The sequence below is a fragment of the Heterocephalus glaber genome, unplaced genomic scaffold, assembly GCF_053883595.1.
Source record: "Heterocephalus glaber isolate CG9 unplaced genomic scaffold, H.glaber_assembly_v1.0 deba00001454, whole genome shotgun sequence".
NCBI lineage: Eukaryota > Metazoa > Chordata > Mammalia > Rodentia > Bathyergidae > Heterocephalus > Heterocephalus glaber.
Window position 1 is genome coordinate 12,947,067 of NW_028258303.1, and position 22,286 is coordinate 12,969,352.

Genomic DNA, 22,286 nt, shown 5'->3' on the forward strand with positions numbered 1-22,286 from the left:
GAATGTATGGGCAAGTTCTTGGCAGGTACTTTTCAAGTAAAGGAAAACAGAAGCTGGATGTGGTGGCACACACCTGTAATCTCTGCACTCTGAGAGGCTGAGGCAAGACATGACAGTTTCAAGCCCAGCCTGGGCAATTTAACAATTTAGCGAGACCCTGTCTAAAAATTAAAAAGGGATGAGGATTTAGCTCAGTGTGAAGACCCTGGGTTCATCCCCAATACCACAACAAACAAACAAAAAACTGTCTCTGAAAGATTGCATTTCTGAAGTGCATTGGTTAAATAATCTATCTTCGTGGATAAGATTTGATAGTTTTCCAGGGGTTCTCCTCTCCTTCATCAGTCAGTCTTTGTGGGTGTGGAAAGTAGGAAAGAGGAGTACATAGGTTTACCAACATTTCACAGACATCCAGACCCAAAAGGTGATAATGAGATAAAGAATGTAAAAACCCTTGGAATATTATAATAGAGTATACAAAATGTGCACAGATTCTTTCTGGGGTTTTGTTGTCACACAGGCTGATAAACAATGAGAAGGAGCCCAAGACGAAGGTCCTGACACTGCCATGTTCTCTGCTGTACCCACAGGAGGAAGGAAAATGAGGCTGTTGGGTGCCTACCTCTAGGCAGAGGCAGGAAAGCCTAAGGTATGAGCTTAATGACTTCAGTGGGGCTATCCTCGAGCCTCAGAGGGCTGGGAGAGGCACGGCACAGGCTGAAAACGCTGATTCAGTATCCCCAAAAATAATGTCTGAAGATTGCAGCTGTCAGGCTAAGAGATCTTAAATAGGAGGCAAACAAAACTCATCCAAATGCAGAAAAAATAAACAATGGAAATCTTTCACCAGTGACAAGCCTTTTGAAGTCAACTCAAGCTTAAAAACAAAGAGACCATTCCCACTAACACAAAATCAGGGGCTTCTATTTTATAATCCCCCACAGCTAAATAGTTTTATTCTTCCTTTCAAGCACTGGAAAAGATGGTTTGGATTCCAACCAGGAAGAACCACATAACTGGTTTTGGATCCTAATCAGTGATTTTGTAACTAAAAACCAAAGGAAGCAAACTGAATGTGGGCAACTTGCTGAAAATAAACATAAATCTGAATTGCACAGGAAGATGCCAGACTTATGCAAGCTGCACATCTGGTCCTATATACTGTTTGGAAGGCTTCTCAGAAAGACTCTGCTTTTTTTTTTTTAAATAATAATCTCAATCTGTTTTCCTAGTGAATCCTTCTGAACTTTCTTTGAAGAAAATTAAAACTGATATTTCCTCTAGGGTAGCTGGCTGCTGACTTTATTGCAAGTCCCTTTATTGCATGCTCCAAAATAGCATCTGCCCTAACCAACACATTTGTCCTCCTGAATTCCACATCTATCCCATACAGCCAGACCACAAACCAGAGGGTCCTCCCGGGGTGTTCTGTTTCCTCGTGTCATTCTTCCCACAGGTCACCAAGTTCTCTCAAGTCTGCACCCTAAGCCTTCCTCAGGTCCCTGTACCTCTTCTTGCCCCATCTGGCCTAGGACACCATCCTTGCTCACCCATAACATCTGGAAAGCCCACAACCCTGTCACTGAGCCCAAGAAGGCCAGCCCTGCTCTGGACAGCCCAAAGTGGCTTCCTCAGGGTTCAACACCAACAAGGTCTCCCACCCCTACAAGCTCACACAGCCCAGTACTGCCAGGGTCCAGAAAAGGGGTGCTTGAAGCTGCCCAAGGGGCAGGTGCTGAGGAGGTAGGACAGGTGGAGCTGGGACCTGCTAGGTGACCAGGAAAAGTGCCCAGCTTGTGTGCCTATGCTCTGTAGCCTGTTAGTTTCTTGCCTCACTGCATCATCATTGTCTTTTTTTTTTAATTGTAGTAAAGTAGAATATTGATCATTTTAACCTTTTTTAATTGTTTGGTCAAGTATGATGCCTGTAGTCCTAGCTACTGAGGAGGAGTTTGGGGCATAGTGAGAATCTATCTCAATAAAAATTAAAATGAATTGTACAGTTCAGTGGCATAGGCACATTCGCACTGCTGTTCAAGCATCTCCATCATCCATCTGCAGAACCTTTCCATGTTGCCAAAGTGAAACTTTGCAGCCATTAAGCAGTAACTCAGCCCCAGCAACCAACATTCCACTTTTCACCTCTGTGCATTCGACTACTTTAGGTAATGCATGTAAGTGGAATTATAGAGTATGCGTCTAGCTGGGTCTGGCTTATTTTAATAAGCATAATATCTTCCAGATTCATCTATGTTGCAGGTTATATCAGAATGTATTCTAAAAAACGCAAACACATTTTGTGTATCCATTTGTCCTTTAATGAATATTTGAGTTGCTTGCACTTTTTGCCTATTATGAATAAAGTTGCTGGGTATCTTGGTTTGCAAATACTGTACCTGCCTCACAAGCTTAAATATCGCATGGTTTCTCTTATACGAGAAGCCCACAGTATAAAGAGCAAAATAAAAGATAGTAGGAAACAGGGAAATAGATCTTTTGCAAATGGGAAGGAGACCAAGAAGGGGGGATGGGGGAAGATGTGGAGGGGAAGGGAAGGTAGAAAGAATTGAGACATGTCATGTGAATCTACCAACTCCCCATGATGGATGTAATCATTATGTACGGCAAACATAAACTAATAAAAAAATTTTTTTAATTAACAAAACAAATATCTGTCTGAGAGTTCTACTTTCAATTCTGGGGGTATATACTCAGTAGAATAGCTGGGTCACTTCTTGTATCCACCTTTTACTTCTGATCTTCCCAACCAGAATATGAGCTCTTAAGAGACAAAGATTAAATCTTAACACAAATATTTGCTGAAGAGCTGATCATTAACCCTGGTAAAGAGGATCCTGTGGGAGACTGGAAGTTAAGAAGATAAAGAAAGGGAGAACCTGAGGGACTGAGCCCTAGGAAGGTTTCTATCCTGATAAATTTACAAAGCTTTGATTAGGCTAAGAGGCAGATGGAGGCTCCATAGAGAGGCTTTCTCACTTCTCACTTCTCACTTGTGGGGAAGCTCACAGGCTGTGGAGCCAGATGCCAAATTCCTATCCTCACTCTACCCCTTCCAGCGGGCGAGACTGGCATGAGAGTTAACCTCTCTCTGTCAAATGGACTACTAATGGTACTGAGCTATAGTGTCAATGTGAGGTTGAAATGAATTAACATATGCTTAGAACAGTGCTTCACACATAGTAATGCGCTCAATAAATGCTAATGTATTATTAACAAAATCAGAGTTGGATAAAAGTTAATTTAGAATTAGTTAAGTTTAGAATATCTCAAAGTAGTAATGTGCTGGAGGAAGTGGAATCCTCATTCTCACACAGTCTACTTGGTTGGGGAAATTGGAGTGTGTGTTTGTATGTGTGTGTGTACATGCATGTGTTTAGGAATCAAACTCAGGACCTAACACATGCTAGGCAAGCACTCTACCACTGAGCTACATTTCCTAACAAAACTGACATTTTTTGAGCACCTACTTTGTCTGAAGGCTGATAATTGTTTTTATGTTTTTTCACTATTACAGATTATTTCTACTTAAGAGGTTTGGAAAATGAGGCACAGAGATGTTCAATTACTTGCCCAAAACAATATATTTACTAGAGCCTACGTAGTTTCAAAGGAAAATGCCCAAGGGGTGAAGTACAGGGAGAAAACACCCTGGATACATGGAGAAGAGGGTCTGTGGAGTGGGATGGGACTGAGAAGCAGGTCTCAGAGCCTGCGAATCATGCATTCTGTGGGAGAGGAGAGCTGCTCCTCCTAAGACCCAAGGGCTCTGAAGTTTCTGACCCATGCATGACTTCGCCCTCAGGGGCAGGTAAAGGGACCATGCATTCTGAAGGGAGGCACTATTAGTTGTGACCCCTATAGTCATTTTTCCCTTTCTCCTCAGTAATTAATGTGGATTTTATCTCAGCATGACCACCTGAGGACTTCATCTCCCAGCCTCCTTTGGAGCCTGGTGGCTTCTGTTCTGGTCAGTGAGGTAGTGGTTAAAAGTGTTGAACAGCAACTTCTGGGAAAACTTCTTAAAAGGCAAGTGGGATGAGCTTTTAGCCCCCTTTTTGGTTGCTTCTTTGTCTTCTCCCAATATGTGGCTGAGGTCCCACCTGTCTGCTTAGAAACTAGAGGCCTACAGCCTAGGAATGGGGACCCAGGGGGCTACAGAGAGATCTTCCTACCCCAAATCACACACATAAGGAAATCTTTATGTGGGAGAGAAGGGAACTTCATCTTGTCTAAGCCATGATTAACTTAGGTTTTTCTCTCACATTTTCTGTTAGCCTAATCAATGTTGTGCCCCCTATTTAATAGAATCCACTTCTGGCATTGTGACCCTTGACCTTACTGTATTCTGACGCAGGCTGAAGAGACCAGTATCCTGAAACTGTATCCCCAAGCCTTGCTCCACCACCCAGAGGGAGAAAGGTCCAGACCCGTGCTTTCCAAAAGTGCTTTGTAGCTCTGCAAGTCCTTCAGTGCCTTCTTTCAAAAGTTGGAAGCCATGGAGCCAACAAATTTATTACTAACCTGTCTACTGAGCTGAAAAATGAAATATTTTTTTTCAGGGTGCTGTGACTATTAAGAACAAAACCAAGTAAATAAATAAACCCAACCACTGCGGGTCTGCTTATTGAATAGTGATATGAGTAAGATGTTACTCATAAAACTGAAAAAAAAATGTTGACGAATGAATACAATTCTTTTAGCTTTTAAAACCTTATATCACATTTCCTTCCTAGAAAATAAATGTAATTTGTATGAATAGCCAACCCTGTAACTGTTTGCTTGTTCATTTATTCATTCAAAATTTAGTCATTTATTTTTTCCTCAATAACACTTGTTAGTAGTTCAAAGCAAAAAGTTAAACAACGCTTAAGTAGAATTCATTTACCCATCACACTGGGCACCAGCAGAATAAAAATGCAGAGACCATAGCTCCTGGCAGCCAGGATATGTAAAGACTTGCTGAGAAGAGATATATAATATCCAGGAAGGAACTAGAGCTGATCAAATCTGTACTGTGACTTTCTTGCTACAGGCTGTTCCAAAACAGGGCATATATTTGCATATATACATCTGAAGGCTCCATTCAGATAACAGAAGAGCTGCCCAGGAAAAGGGAAAGGGAGCAGCTCACGAACCAGACTTTCCCGAGCTCACCTCCAAGTGCCCATGTGACTCCCTGAAAATCCTGTCCTAGCATTTTCACTCCTCAACTCCCTCCCGTCCAAGAAGCCTGCTTCCCTTTCCCCCACTAAAAAGGGCAAGCCTCTGTAAGTTCTTTTTCTTACAACATCAAATTGGGTACGTGCATAAAATCAGAAAGTGTTGACAAAATAAGTTTTTTTGTTGTTTTTTCGAGGCAGGTCTCCCTTTGTAGTTCAGGCTGGCCCTGAACTCTCTATGTAGTCCAAGCTGGTCTTGAACTTGAGGTGATCCTCCTGCCTCAGCCTCTCGAGTGCTGGGATTATAGGCATGTGCCACCATACCCTGTGACAAAATAATTTTTGAAGGTTTAATTGTCTCACATTCACAAGAATAACTACCATTTATCTGAGCATATATTACTATACCAGATACTTCCCATACTCCTTATCTCATTTATTTCTTATAACACCTACAAGCTCTACATACTCTTGTTATTTCCATTTTACAGATAAAGAAATGAGGTGGAGAGGTCAATATGCAGAGTTTGCAAAGAAGTGGCAGAACTCAGGATTGTCAGACTTCAAAGCCCTGGTTCTCAGCACCTGGGTATTAAGCACGTGTTTCCTCCTCTCACAGCATTGGTAGCCCCCACATCACACCTGTCTGGTTTCTTTGTTGCATAGCATTTATATAAATGCCTTTCAAAATATGAGTTTCTTGGGAGAGGGATTATATTTAAACTATCTTTGTAACATAACACTCTCTGCCCAGAATATGGGATCTGGCACACCGCAGGTGTTCAGTTAATTAATTGTATCATAAGCCACCCCAAATTTAGCAATCACAACCATACTGTACATGCATCCAGTGTGCAGTGGGACATGGAGATTTTGCATCCTTCACCTGCTGTGTCCTATTAGTCTTGGCAGAAGCATCCCAGGTAACTCTAGCTTCTTCATAGTCACTGAATATTTCCTAAAAGCCCAAGTTCTAAAAAAACAAAACAAAACAAACAAAAACAAGTACTGTGTTAGGTGCTTTAAAGAAAACAAAGATAATTAAGACATAGTTCCTATCTTTCTGTAGCCAACACTGTGGAACACAAGACAGAAACATAAACAAATGACTTGGCCACAAAGCTGGCTGTGACCAGGAGTAGAAGAAGACATAAATACAGTGTTTCATTGAATTTGACACTATCACCTGCAAGGTACATCATTATTCTAAGTATTGCTAAGAAGAATTGTTACTAATTAAAATGCATATACCATTGGTTTGAAGCTGTATCTTTATTTTAGTGACATTAAAATATTCTTAAAATGAAGTGCTACTGATACATACTACACGGGTAAATCTTGAAAACATTATGTTAGGTGTAAGAAACCAGCCACTGCAAGTCACGTTTATATGAAATGTCCCAAACAGGTAAACTTATAGGGTCAGAAAGAAGATCATAAGTGGCTTAGGGTTGGGGAAGATAGAAGGACTGGTGGGTGACAGCTAAGAGGTACAGAACTTCCTTTTATGGCGATGAAAACATTCTAGAATTGATTGTGGGGTTGGTTGTACAACTCTGTGACTATACTAAAAACCAGTGGATTTTATACTTCAGTGGGTAAACTGTATCTCAGTACAGCTGTAACTAAAAAAACTGTGCCTCTTAGAGTCAAGAGAACATAAGAATCCCACAACGGCAGAGCAGAGGCTGGAAGAAGGATTAAGTCAGGTAGGGAAGGATGAAGAAAGCTTTTTGGAGTAGGTACTGACAGTAGGGCTAGAGAGAGGCAAGAGGGTGGGAGAAGGAAATTCTGGCAGAAGTAATGGCTTGAAATTTTTCCCAAGTGCCAATCTTTAAAATTCTGGCAACTCCATCCACAAAGGAAATGTATTATTAAGGCTTCCTCCAGCTACAGGGCACTGTGGCTGACCTGACAGGCAGTAAAATCCCCTATGGAACTTGGGGCAGATGACAGAAAGGTTAGAGAAGCAAAGGGCATTGCCACCGGAAGCAGAGTTTAAACAGATGCTGGGAAGAACTGAGCTTCTGACAGCCAGCCAAGAAATTCCAAAGGTCAGTCCCTCAGCCAGGAAGCCGAAAGCAAGAAGTCAGCCTGAGGCAGGAGTCACACAGAAGGAATCAGATCACACTTTCACTCCAAAAGAATTGAAAATTGAGAGCAAAATGCCTTGGAGAGGGGGAAGGGTATAGAGTAAGGGAAGGAAAACAGTTGACTTCCGGCCAAAGGGAAGCCTGGCTGACATGAGAAAGAGCTCTTGAGCTCAAAGCTCTGTGGTTTGTGAGCAGGAGCCTGAATTTTCATGTCCTCAACCAAGCGGCCTGGGCCTGGTTAGTGGGGAAGCCCAGACCACGATTTGACTGGCAGACTGGCCCTGGGCAGGGAAGCCCTAGGCGCCCTCCTGGTTTGGGAAGAGGACTCCTGGAAGCTCTGCTAATTCAGTACAGCCCCAAGCAGGGAGAGGAGGCACCTGGAGAGGTGGAAGGATGCAGGATCCAGGCCTTCGACTTGGTAAACTGGGTCTTCCGGCAAGAAGCAGGGCACTGATACACAGAAGGAGATGGGGAGCCCTTCTGGGTCTGTCCTCCCCTGACTCACCTCTTCAGTTCCAGTAGTGCTGCAGAAGCTTGAAATGAGTGGATCACTCAATTTAAAAAACACAGGAAGTGTGGTCCATTCTTCTCCTTTCCAATAGTGCAGATGCAGTTGCCCACATGCCCAGAGCACAGGGAACTCTGAAGGTGGCCCTGGAGGACCCGCCTCGTGCTCAGGCTTCCTTCCAGAGGAGACAGCCTTCCATTGAGAGTAGCACAGCCCAGCAGCACACTAAAAGCCCAGGCAGCTCCTGGCAGCGTTTATTTACCTGGAGTGTAAACCCACTCACTGCCTTTGGAGATTAGTTTGCTAGAGACAGCTGGAAATAGATGGCATGCTACAGGAAGGACCACCTGGCTGATTGTGTAGAGTGGATAAGACTCTTGTTTTCTTCCTTCAGGTCCAAGGAGACCTGGACCTTGCCCCTTTCCAGACCCCTGCTCAGCCCAGAGGCCGTGAAACCTGGGCTCTGGTTCCAGCCCAAGCCATAAGGGTAGGGCAGGGTAGGGCAAAGGAGTCAATCTGGAAGGGCTAGATGGTGATTGAGAGTGGGCATTTCCTGACAAAATACAAGGCCGAGCTGAATTGGACTTGGCTCACCCCATGGTAGAAAGCATGCAGACTTGTTCCTCAGAAACCCTGGTTCTGTAAGGTCTGGGATCAAGGCAGGAAGCTGCAAGTTGAAGAGCTTCCTGGACCACACTTTCAGAAATGCTGAGATGAACTAGGTGTGGCAGCGCAAGCTTGTAATCCCAGCACTTGGGAGGTTGAGGCAGGAGGATCCACCAAGAGTTTGAGGGCAGCCTGAACACATAGTGAGTTCAAGGCCAGCCTGAACTACACAGCAAGACTTTGTCTCAAAGAAAAGAAAAGTTGAGAAAAGCTCTGGAGAGAAAGCTGCCATGCCTGTCATCCAAGCCTACATGGCTGGTGCCTTCATCTGCCCCTTTGCACATGCTCTGGCAGACACTGTCCTCTTTCCAATCATAGTGTACTTGCTCATGTATTCCCTCCCCCATAGAGTCAATGCCATTATCTCCACCTCTCCAAACCTTACCTAACCTGTAAGGATCAATCACCACCTTTCCCACGAAACCTTCCCTTTACTACAGGTAACAATCGTTCCTGTTCCTCTAAACTTTGGAGTCCTCTGTACTATTCATAGGACACTCATTTGTTTGCTCGTGCATCGTGGTCATTTGCACACATATCCATTCTCACTGTTAGGTGGAGTGCCTAGATGGAAGAGCCTATACCACTTGGTTTGGGGTATAGATAGCAAACAGGAATCACCACCACCACTATTTGCAGGAGCATAGAGATAAGAGAAAGGAAATTGCCTCTCTACTGGATTTCCATCGGTTTTGCCTCCATGAGCTCCATCTACCTTCTTCTGGCAACAGAATCATTATTTTACACTCACTTTCAATCCATGCACAAACACCAGATCTCAGGTGTAGTCATGAAACCAAGGTCTAGACAATCCACATATTCCATCTCCCTGGACACCAGGTTGATTCAAGGATGAGCACATAACTCAAGCCAAGCCCACAGGGGTCTTTGTAGACATTTTTATTGACTACTGAGATAAAGAAAAGCTGTCTCCTGCTGGGCCTGAAACTGGGGAACATGTGCCTCACGCTGAGAGGGGCCGCTGCATGCAGGAGCCTGCTGGGAATGAACCAGTATGGAGTAGAGCAGGTCCAAAGGACGAGGTCCATGACACTGCTTAAACCAGACCCTTGGATCCAGTTGTGCTAGAAATGTCCCACATTCTGAGTTGCGTTTTCCATCCCTCTTAGTTAAAAGAACACTTGCCTCATGACCCCCTGAAGTTTTGACCAGCACACATGGTGAATATGAGAAGCTATTTTCTTATCGATGAGCAATGAAAGAATTAGACTACACTCCAAACTTCAATAAAGGAAAAGTGAAGGATTAGAATATCTTGGTCATTTAGAAAGTGAAAATGTAGTACATTATGCAGTGGTCCTGAATGAGGACCTGTTGTAATATCAGAAGGGAGATGGGGCATCAAAGTGTGGTGGTCAGCAAAGGCAGAAAATGATAACGTATGTTTAAACTCAGACAAGGAAGAAAAATACCATTGCTTATAGAAACGAATATTTCTAGCACCTGTACACACTGCAGATCAGCCAAAACTAACCTCTTCTTATCCATAAATTTTCAGTGATCAACAAGAAACTTCACGATGATAACTTCCTCTTAAATCGGTGTCCAGGGAGAAAAAAAAGTTGTTCCACCAATATTAAAGCTGCATAAAAACTTGTTCTCATTGTAATCAACAATTTGACTTTCTAATTTTGTATACCAGGCTCCACAAGCTTAGTTAATTTGAGCTTTTTAATTTAAATGTGAGAACAGAATCAGAGATGTCTGGCCCTGGAAACTGATGGTAAGATCCCACTGATGTTGAGTTCATACTGTAGTCCTCTATGCACAGGTGTTATCATGCCTATAATTTATTTTTTTTAATTTCAGCACTTATAATATTGTACCCAGGTGTGTTAAATTAATTGGGAATGTGCAGCGATGGGGCAGGCACTGAGCATTACATCAGACAGTTCCTGATCTCAAGCCTCTTTGTGTTATCGATACTTCCACCAGCAGCTTCAGATGTCAGAGATGGGTTTTTATGGAAAATTAATGATGTATTTTCAGCATTATTGATACCAGAAATGGACTTTCATTGGTGAAATTAAAAGTATTCAAGGTATGTAGAATGGCTAGAAATTATACAGTAGTAGTCCTTGACCTTGCATGAACAGAGTATAAAATACAGAAATGCCAGCCTTACTGCAGATGCTGGTGGCTGTCTGTGTTGGTTTTTTTCCTTCCAGGATTGCTGGGAACTGCTTTGGAAGGCAAACTATTCCATGCTTTCTGAAGGGCATTGCATAAGAAACAGATGTTTGGCTTCGGCTTGGATATGTGTTCTTTTGTAGTGGATAATTTCGTGGCTTCTAATCTTCCTGAGGCATTGCCACCCAGTTGCTGCTTGGTGGGAACTGAGTCTCAACAAGGCAACTGAGGACCACAAGCCTTCTGAACCAAGCATTGTGAGAAAACAAGTGCTGCTTCACTGGGCAGCAAGAGGAGCCACCCTTGGCCATCGGACAATGTCCTTGGCTGCCAGTCTTTGCTGGTTGAGAGCCCTGACTTCAGCATGACAGATGGCAGCAGACTGGCAAAGCCACTGTGCAGCCATCACTAGAGTGACTGAGGTTATTGGTCAGACTCTGGGGCAGAAAATAAATACATACATACATATATATATATATATATATATATATATATATATATATTTTTTTGGTGATGCTGGGGATTGAACCCAGAACCTTATGCATGCTAGACACACACTCTACCACTGAGCTACAGAATCATCCCTTGGAGGAGAGAAATGGGGTGGGCAAAAACTTCTAGTTTCAGACCTAGGAGGAGAAACACCATTCCTAGTTGATTGGAAACCATAGACGATAAGCTGAATTTCCTGTATCTGCCAACTGACCCAGGACGCCCTCCTGCTTCCCACCGTCACTTCTAGTTGCTCTTTGACTACAGAACACTTGTAACTTGCGTGACACACCAGGGGGTCAGCCTTTTAACTCTTTCAGAATTGGGTGGGAAGTGAGTAATGTCAGGCACTGGGTGGGTCGTGGCACGGGGAAGAGGTTTCATTGGGGCTTTTTCCTTTTGAAGTTGACTGATTTCCTCTGTTGAGTTCCAACAAACTGCCAATAGACTTCTGAACTGTATATATGGACTTTCTAGCTATATCCATTCATAGCCTATCTTATCGATGAAGCAAAGCCTTAGTATTACTCAAAAATCTTCCACTCTTTTTCCTTTGAGCCATCAAAATCAGTTATGTCTTTTTGGTGGGGGGAGGTACTGGGTACTGGGGGGAGGTACTAGAACTCAGGACGTTGAGCTTTCGAGGCAGGTGGCGGTTCCAGTGAGCTAAATCCCCGGCCCTAGAATCAGTTATAAATTTTAATCCAGAAAATTTGGATGATAAGAGAAAGCATGCAGGGCCAGGATGTAGCTCAGCAGCGCCACGCCTGCCTAGCAAGCACAAGTTCGATTCCTGGTATTGGAAAAGAGAAAGAGAGAGAGAGAGAGAGCGCAGATTCGAACCCTAGAAGAACCCTGGCTGTGAAATACTACAGTCCATTTCTTGCTGAATTTTAGTTATCCATGTCTTTAAAACAATTTTCGATTTTATTTAAATTCTAATAAATGTAGTCAGTAGGGAGAGCCTCTCTCTCATTTCTACTATTAGGCACTTGAGATCTCTCTCTTTTTCTTGTTCAGTCTAGTGAGACATTTATCAATTTCATTGAACCTTCAAATTTTGCTTTGTTTTGCTACTTTTGCCAATTTTTTTATTTCATTAACTTTTATCTTTTTTTCTACCTCCTTGAATGTGTTTTAATCTTCTCTTTAACTTTGTTGAATGCTTAGATGTTGATTTTAGAACTTTACTTCCAATATAAATTTAAATTTCCCTCTAAGCATAGTTAAATGAATCTCACATATTATGATATTTTGTATTTTTATTATCACTCATTTGGAAATATTTCCTAACTTTTATAATTTCTTTTGACCTATGGATTACTTATAAATGTCTTGTTTAATTTCCAAATATTTGGATATTTTTAAATTTTAATTTTATTCTATTATCATAAGTAAACACACTCCTTTAAAACCTATTGGGACTTATTTTATAGCCCACCATACAGTTGGTCTGTCTTGGTAATAAGCCCTGTGGATTTGAAAAGAGGATGTATTCTGCCACTGATGGGTGTAGTATCCTATCGATGCCAGTTAGATGGTGTTGGTAGAAGTGTTTTTCAAATCTATTCCTTACTGTTTTGTCTATCTCTTTTTAGGTTATTAAGAGAAGAGTATTAAAATCTTTATAATTGTGGATTTATCTACTTCTCCTTCCAGTCCCCTCCATTTTTGCATATTCTGAAGCTCTACCATTAATTGCATACACATTTGAGATTGCTTTGCATTCATTGTGTGATGTACACACAGCCCTGTCATCAGGAAGTGACCCTTTCATGTCCCTCTGTGCTTGGTAATGGTTTTTGTCCCAAAGTCCACTTTCAAATAGCTTTCTGTTGGTTAATATTTGCATGGTAAATTTTATTTCAATCTTTTATTTTTAAACTTTGTCTTTATACTTAGAGTGTTTCTTTTAGACAATATGTATGAGTCGTCTCTTTTTCCAGTCTGATAATCTCTGCTTTTATTTCCTGCATTTAGTCCATTTACATTTAATGCAGTTGTTTATATTGTTGAATCTCTGCTCTAGAGCCTCTTTGTTTTTATTTTTCCTATTTCTATCTTTGTATGGTTTTCATAATGGTTGCTCTAGGGTTTACAATGTGCATCATTGTATATCACCTCCTGACTTCAAAAGTACTCACATTATCTGCTTTTCAGCAGTTTGATTAAGATTCAGCATAGTACTTTTTTTTCCTTTGGTACTAGGATCAAACCCAGGGGCGCTCTACCACCGAGCTATATATCTAGCACTTTTTACTTTATTATTATTATTTTTTAAATTTTTGAAACAGGTTCTAAATTGGTGAGGCAGGATTTAAACGTGCAATCTCCCTGCCTCAGCCTCCTTAAATGCTGGGATTATAGGTGTGTACCACCACACCAGATGGTATAAAACCCTTGTTTGCTCTGTTTGGGGTTTGTTGAGTTTAATGCATTTCTTGGTAAAGATATATTTAAAAAATCAAATGAGCTGCCCTTGGGCTTTCTGTTTTGTTCCTATCCCCTTGAGTTCACTGATCTTTCCTTCTGTAGTGTTCCTGCTAAGCCCATCCAGTGAATGGTGCATTTCAGATTTTTAGGTCTACAAGTTACATTTTTTTTTAATTCTAATTTTCATTTTTTCCATTGTATTCTTTTTTTCTTTCAAATCCTTAAACATATTCACAATCTTTTTCTGCTAATTTAATCATTTCTAGGTCCATTTCTATTCACTGGTTTTATTCCAGTGAGGGATTGTATTTCCATTTCTTCTTACACATCTGATAACTTCTGTATTCTGGACATTTTGCATGTTATCTTGTTGAATGTTTGGGTTTTTGTTGTTTCACTTTAAAAAGTGTTGTGCTTTATGCTTTTAGGCAATTTACTTAACTGGAGATTTGTTGGGAATTTTTGAGGCTTATTTTTAAGTGTTGGCTGGGAAGGTCTAAAGTACTCTTTAAGCAGGGTATGGTTGTGCACGCCTGTAATCCCAGCTCAGGGGAGTCTGAAGCAGGAGGATCTTCATGAGTTTGAGACCAGCCTGGGCTACATAGTGAGATCAAGGCCAGCCTGTAATACATAGCAAGGCCCTGTCTCAAAAAAACAAAAACAAAAAACAAATCCCCCCAAAACAAAACAACAACAAAAATAAAGTACTTTTTATTTTAGAACAACTTTAGCCTTACTCCTAAGTTATCTCCTTTTCTGGAGTCTATTGAATGTCCACTGATTGGAGCCAGACTGTCTCAGCCTTCTATAAGCGCCCATTATCATTCAGTTTGCAATCCTCCAGTAGCTTCTCTCCCCAGATCATTGTCCTGTGGTTTCCCACTTTACAAGGCTACTGTCTGGGATTTGGCTGGAGGCCCTAGTACACCTCTTTAGTACTCAGGCAGTCCTTTTTCTGCATACCTTCTTCCCTTCTAGTAACTTCCCCACAAACGCCAGCTGGCTTAGCCTCCCCAAAGTCTGGCCTATGTCTCCCCATTTCAGTGAGCAGCCCCTTCCTGTGCTATGGTTCAGAAGGCCCAGACATTCAGAGGGCTAGCTGAATTCTGTTTCATTTTCACCGAGAGCAGAGGTCTGCATGCACACAGTCCAGTGTCTGGAGAGAGTGGTTCTGTATACCTCATCCAGTTTCTTAGGTGCTCATCTTTGTGGCCAATCACCTGCCAGTGCTGCTGTCTGTCCTCCCCACAGGAGACGTCAGGTGTGGGTCTTATTAAAATAACTTTCATATAGCCCTTACTCTCTTTAGGCTCCATGGTAAGAAGCCTTGTCTACATTGCTTTCTTTGATCTTCATGTAAACCCCACCCAGCAGAGGTAAACTGTTTCTTATGATAGACACATAAACTGAGACTTGGAAAGGGAAGACACCTGCCCAAGTCACACTCTGTTGATCAGGAGTCAGGACCCAACCTCGGCTGAGTCTTCTCCTTCATTTAAAAGCCTATCTTTCCATTTATTATTGGATTCTTATTTTTACTGATTGAAAAGTGTGTATCTCATTAAACTTTAAAAATATGAAGAAGCATAAACAGAAAATCTGAAATTGCTATATATCTACAGAAAGATGTGTAATGTAGTATATGTAAAATGAATATATTTATACAGGAATTATATATCAAGGGAACACATGTATGATGTATATATGTATACATCTTGCAATTCTATGGAATCTACCAGACATCTATACATACTGCTCGATAACCTGACTTTTCCACTTAATAATGCTTCCCAAGCTTTTCCATTAGATGTAAACGTTCTTTGAGAGCAAGAGGTTTTTAGTTTGTTTTGTTTTGTTGTTTTTGTTTTCTAGTACAGGGAACTGAATCTAGAGCTTTCACACTGAGCTATATCTGCAGCCTTTTTTTATTTTAAGACAGCATCTCACTACATCGAAACATTGCCCAGGTGGGGCTCAAATTTTCAATTCTCCTGCCTCAGCTTCTCAGAGTACTGGAATTACAGGTGCACACCACCACACATGGCTTGGTTTTTAGTTTTTATCATGGAAAATTTCAACCATAGCCCCAGGTATAGAGAATATCATAAGTAACTCTTATGTATTCACCACTTAACTTAAAAACTACTGTATTAACATTGCCAAATCTTTAAATCTGTTTTAATAGATGCTTCACATTCTAATGCATAGATACAACATTGCTAACCAATGCTGTGTCAATGAAAATTTGCATTGCTTTTCATTATTGAAAAGCTGCAAAGAAGATCTTTATGAAGAATTCTGGGTGCAAATATAAGATTATTGCCTCAGGATAAATTCCTGGAAAAAGAATTATTTAAGAGGATGAACGTTTTAAGGCTTTTGATACTTGTCAAAGTGCTCGCTAGAAAGTTTGTATCAGTTTTCCATATCTTCTCCCAATAACAGTTATGAGAGTGCTATTTTACTGCACTCTCCAACAATGTCTTATTCTTTTGTGTTTTTTGTTTGTTTTGTTTTGTTTTTTGTTTTTTTGTACCAGGGATAGAACTCAGGACCTTGTGCTTGTGAGGCAGGTGCCGGTGCCACTGAGCTAAATCTCTAGCCCTGACAATGTCTTATTCTTTAATTATGCATTTGCCTATGGGATGGGTTGACTGACACATTGGTATTCTCCCTCCTCCTACCACCCTATTCCCATTCCTCAAATTAGCTAGAAACAGAGGCTGGCTCTCCTATCAGTAAGATTTTCCAGGGACTGAAAATCAAAATGAGACTTGAGAATACATTCTTTCCTCTGTACACACATATTATCCTGCAAACACCAGACTTATGTATCCCATCCATGTGATCTGGGTGCCTGGCTCCCCTTAGAAAAACAAGAATCCTTTATTTTGGCATTGATATAGTGCAGCTGATGAGCACAGATCCTGGCAAAAGTGGTGTAGACTACCTGTCTGCGAGGAGGCCAAAGCCTTGGGTCCTAGCTAGTGCCATGCTCAGAGCACATGTGTCCTCCTGTTTTCTCGGCCTGCATCCCAACTGGCAGATACAACGGGCAGAAGCTGGCTCTTCGGCCTGCAGACATGGCTGCGGGAAATTCCGATGGTCAGTAGGTGGCTCATAGTAGAACAATCTGAGGGAACTGACGTTCCCCCTCCACCCCCATCACTTCACTCCGCCCTCTCCTGGCCTTGACTGCCGGCCTTGGCTCTGCAGGATGCCAGGGATGGTCCTGGCATTGGGAACACCTGTCTGGATATAGGGAAAGGTGCAGGGACATTGAGGACAAGGCGCCTGATGTTTAATACACAAACTTACATTCTCACTAGACAGTAAGTTTCACAAGGATAAGACTTTTTTCCTTTCTTTTATTTTGGTACCGGGGATCGAACTTGGGACCTTGCGCTTGTGAGACAGGTGGTGGAACCAATGAGCTAAATCCCTGACCCTTTTTTCTACATAGATTTAACCTGAAGTAAGAAAAAAAAAATGCTGGACACATTGTAGGGACTCAAAAAATATGTGTTGAATTGATTCATTAAATGGAAAGAAAGAATTAGGAAAGCCATACACTGAACAGTTCTGTGTGAGACAATACATGATCACCACTGGACTAGCAGCTCAGCAGAAGTACAAGGAAGGCATGAGGGTGGATGCCTGTATTCACAGTGACTCAGGATGCTGAATATTCCAAGTTCAAGTCCAGCCTGGGCAACTTAGTGAGACCCTGTCTCAAAAAATTAAATTAAGTTAAATTAAAAATTTAAAAGGCTGGGTGCATAAACCCAGCCTGCATGACTTAGAGACCCTGTCTCAAAAAAAAAAATTTTTTTTTTAATGGGGTATGGGGGCTGGAGAGGCCAGTTAGGAGGTTCAATCACCAGTACTACAAACAAAAAAAAGAGAGAGAAAAAGGGCCGGGGTTTTAGCCCAGTGGTGCCACCACCTGCCTTGCAAAAAAAGAAAAAAATTTCTCTGTAGAAACTGACACACACCCACCTAAATCCTCAGAGTGGCCTGGATAAAAATTGCTCCAAGAGGGCTCGCAGGGTGAGAAACATTCCTGTCCCAGAGGATGAAGGGAGGCTGTGAAGTGAGAAGGAGAGGGGCTTGGGGCCGAATCTGGAAAGGTAGCGTTTGCAACGACAAATTACCACAAATGGGTGGCTTAAAATTACAGAAATTTCTTTGTTTTATTGTATGAAAAATATAACAATTTTATAACAAAATAGGAGAATAACAATAACACTGGATATTGTTATCTTCAAAGTAGTTACTCAGAGTACAAAACATTGACAAAAAGGAGTCTTATAAAGAAGAAACAATAACACAAAACTTTCTTTTCAATGACCTAATGAAACAAATTAGCATATATATTAAAACAGTTTTGAAACAATGAAATATGTAATTTGGGGAAGTATTTAAAATTCTCCCTATTTCATATTTGTCTACCTTTTATTTTGGGCTCTCTCTCCTCTCCTCTCCTCTCCTCTCCTCTTTTCTCTCTCTCTCTCTCTCTCTCTCTCTCTCTCTCTCTATATATATATATATATGTATATATATGTGTGTGTATATATATGTGTATATATATATATGTATATATATATGTTCTTTCTCATGTAAGAGAAACCATGAGATATTTCAGCTTGTGTGATTGACTTATTTCATTTAACATTATGCTCTCAAGTTGCATCCATTTACCTACAAATGCCACCAGTTTATCTTTCTTTATGGCAACATAGTACTCCATTGTGTATAAATACCACATTTTCTTTATCCATTTCTCTGTTGTTGGGTATATGCTGTTTTTGAGATCTAGCCATTATAAATTGTGCTGCTGTAAACATAGGTATGCATGTATCCCTGTAACATGGTAATTTTAACTTTTTTTTAGGAAGATACCTTGAAGAGGGATAGCTAGGTCAAATGGAATTTCTATTTTTATGTGATTTCCGTAGGGGTTGTACTAGTTCACATTCTCATCAACAATTTAGAAGAGTTTCTTTTTCCCTATATCCTTGCCAGTATTTGTTATTATTAATTTTTTGATGATAGCCATTCTTTCTAGGGTAAAATGGTATCTCAGTGTAGCTTTCATTTGCATTTCTCTGATGGCCAGCAATGATGAGCATTTTGTCATGTATTTATTAACAATTTGTACTTCTTGTGAGAAATGTCTATTCATTTTGGTTGCCCATTTTTTAAATTGAGACTTTTATTTTGGGGAGTCTAATTTTTTTGAGTTCTTTATATACTCTTGATGTTAACCCTCTGTCCAAAGAATAGCTGACAAAATTTTTTCCCATTCTGTAGGTTGTCTCTTCACTCTGTTGGTTATTTCTTTTGCTGAGCAGAAGCTTTTTAGTTTGATATGATCTCATTTGTTGATTCTCAGTATTATTTCTTGTGCCATGAGGTTCTGTTATCAGGTAGGTCTTTCTAAAAATGGCTCGCCAGCTGGGGATTTAGCTCAATGGTGCCTCCATCTGCCTCGCAAGCGCAAGGTCTCGAGTTTGATCCCTGGTACCAAAAAACAAAAAACCTTGCTAGGGCCAGGGATTTAGCTCAGTGGTTCCAGCGCCCGCCTCACAAGTTCAAGGTTCCGAGTTCGATCCCCATACAAATTATCTTACTGGGTTCTGGGTTGTCTCTCTTTCTGGAGTTGCATTCCAGGTTCTTCTTGTCTCGAACAAAGAACTGAGCAAAAAACAGTGGCAAAGTTTATTTGAAGAAGTAAAAGTGAAAAGTGGGGGAGGAACTGACTCTGCAAAGTGAGCCTGGGCTGAGTACGAATGGGAAAAGCAAGCTAAAAGAACATCCTTGTGAAAGCAGGGTGAGCTACCATGAGGAAAGCCAGGATAACAACGTTTCTTAGCGCCTGTGTCCTTTATGCTGTCCAAATCTCGAGGAAATCCGTGAGAACTTTTCCATCCGGATCCTGAGAGGCAGTGCTGGGATCCCACACCTCAGGCTGATGTCAGGTCTAAACCATCCTATTGAAAACCTGCTCAGGGTTTTCATGAGAAGTCCATGTGCAGGACTTTGGGAAATGTTCTGTGAATGTGTCTTGGATCTTGTAATTAACAAGTCAAGCCTAGTTTCCCAGCCAGCTTTGCCACACCTTAATCTCTTATCTCAATTCTGTTCAGAAAGACACACCTGTGTCTTCAACAATGGTATCTGTTTTATCTTCCAGGTGATTGTTTCTGTTTGAATATGTAGATCTTTGATCCATTTTTTATTTTAGTTTAATGCATGGAAAAAGATATGGGTCTAGACTCGATCTTCTGTATATGGATATCCAATTTTCCTAGCACTGTTTATTAAAGAGGCTATCTTTCCTCCAGTGTATTTTTTGGCCCATTTGTTAAAGATTAAGTAGCTATGTGCCTGGGGTTGTTTCAGCTTCTTCTGTTCTGCTCCATTGATCTACATGCCTGTTTTTGTGCCAGTACCACGCTACTTTAATCACCATAGCTTTACAATATAACTTCAAGTCTGGGATTGTAATGTCACTTGCCTTGCTTTTGTTACTCATAATTGCTTTTGATTCCATGTAAGTTTTAGGCTCATTTTTTTCTCTGCTTCTGTGAGAAATGTCATTGATGTTTCGATTGGAAATGCATTAAATCTGTATATCGTTTTAGAAGTATAGCAATTTTGATTATGTCGGTTTTGCCTATCCAGGAACAAGGGCTATCATTCCATTTTCTAAATGTCCTCCTTGATTTCCATTTTCAGAGTGATGTAAGTTTTATTTAAGAAGTCTTTCACTTTCTTAGGCTAATACCTAAATGTTTAATTTTTAAAAAGTTATTGTAAATGGGTTTTCTCCTAATTTCTTTTTGAGTGAGTTCATTATTAGTAATATAGGAATGTTATTGATTTTTGTGTGTTGATTTTGTATCCTGCTATATGGCTGAATTTGCTTATCAATTCTAAGTCTTTTGGTGGAATTGTTTGGGTCTTATATGTAAAGGATCTTGTCATCTGCAAATAATCGTATTTCCACTTTGTTCTTTCCTATACATATCCCTTTTATTTCTTTCTCTTGCCTGACTGCCCTGACTAATGTTTTGGGGACGACATAGAAGAGGAATGGTGAAAATGGATATCTTTGTCTTATTTCTGATTTTAGAAGGAATGCTTTCAGTTTTTCCTGATTTAATATGATGTTTACAGTAGGTTGGTCATAAATGGCTTTTATGAGATTGAGATATAGACCTTGTATGCCAATTTTTTTCAGGGTTTTTATCATGAATGGATATTGGATTTTGTCAAATGATTTTTCTGCATCTGAGATGATCATATGATTTTTATTCTTGCTTCTGTTTATGTGATGAATTACACTTACTGATTTGTATGTGTTAAACCATCCTTGCATCCCTGGGATGAAGCCTACTTGGTCATGGTGTATGATCTTTTTGACGATTTGTTGCATTTTGTCTGCTGGTATCTTGTTAAGGATTTTTGCATCATTGGCCTGTAGTTACCTTTTTTGGTTGGATCCTTGTTTGGTTTTAGGATCAGGATAATGTTAACAGTTTTTTTAAATTACTGCTTCAATTTCATTGCCTGTTACTGAGTTGTTCATTGTTTTTAAGTCTCCTTGGTTCAGTTTTGGCAAAACATGTTCATCTAGGAATCACTCCATTTCTTCTGAGTTCTGCAATTGTTTAGCATATATGTTTGTAAAGTAGTTGATAATGATTTTCTGGATTTTGTCACTGTCCGCTATGATTTCACCTTTTTCATTTCTAATTACATGAATTTGTGTCTTTTATTTCCTTTTTTTGGTAAGATTGGCTAAGGGTTTTTAAAAAATTTATTCTTTTAAATAACTAGCTCTTTGATTCATTGGTTCTTTGTATTGTTTCTTAGTCTCCATTTCATTAATTTCTGCCCTGATTTTTTTTCTAATTTCCTTCCTTGTACAAGCTCTGGGTTGGATTGTTCTTTCTGTTTGAAGATCTTGAGATACATCATTAAGTTATTTATTAGGGCTTGTTCTATTTTCTGATGTGGGAATTCAGCACTATAAACTTCCCTCATAGAAATACTTTCACTGTGTCACATAAGTTCCAGTATGTTGTATTGGCATTATCATTTAGTTCAAGGAACTGTCTTATTTCTTCCTTAATTTCTTCTGTATCCTATTGATTATTCAAGAATATGTTGTTGGGCCTGGGATTTAGCTCAGTGGTTTCTCCACCTGCTGCACAAGCACAAGGACCCGAGTTCGATCCCCGGTACCAAAAAAAAAAAAAAAGAATGCGTTGTTTAATTTCTATACATTTGCATTGTTTCTGTGGTTTCTTTTGCTCTTGGCTTCTGGTTTCATTGCACTATGATCTAATAATATGCATGGTAAAATTTTGATTCATTTGCATTTACTTATGCATGCTTTATTAGCCAGTATGTGGTCTATTTTGGAGAAAGTACCATGTGTGGCCAAAAAGCATGTGTATTCTGTCCTTGTTGGGTGGAATGCTCTGTACAGTGGTACTTTGGTTCACGAACTTAATTCTTTCGCGGCACAATTTTGGTAGCAAACCAAATCAAATTTTCCCATAAAGTTCAATGTAAGTAAAGTAATCCCTTCTGAGCTATATGGTATTTTTTAACCACAAGTGTCAAACAAAGTACAATACAGTATGAAGAGAGGGAACACTAACCTTGTTTGAGGCAACTTCTGGCACAGAGGACAGGAAGGTGGGTGTGAAAGAGGTTACCATTTGGAGAGAGAGTCCCCCTCCATAAAGA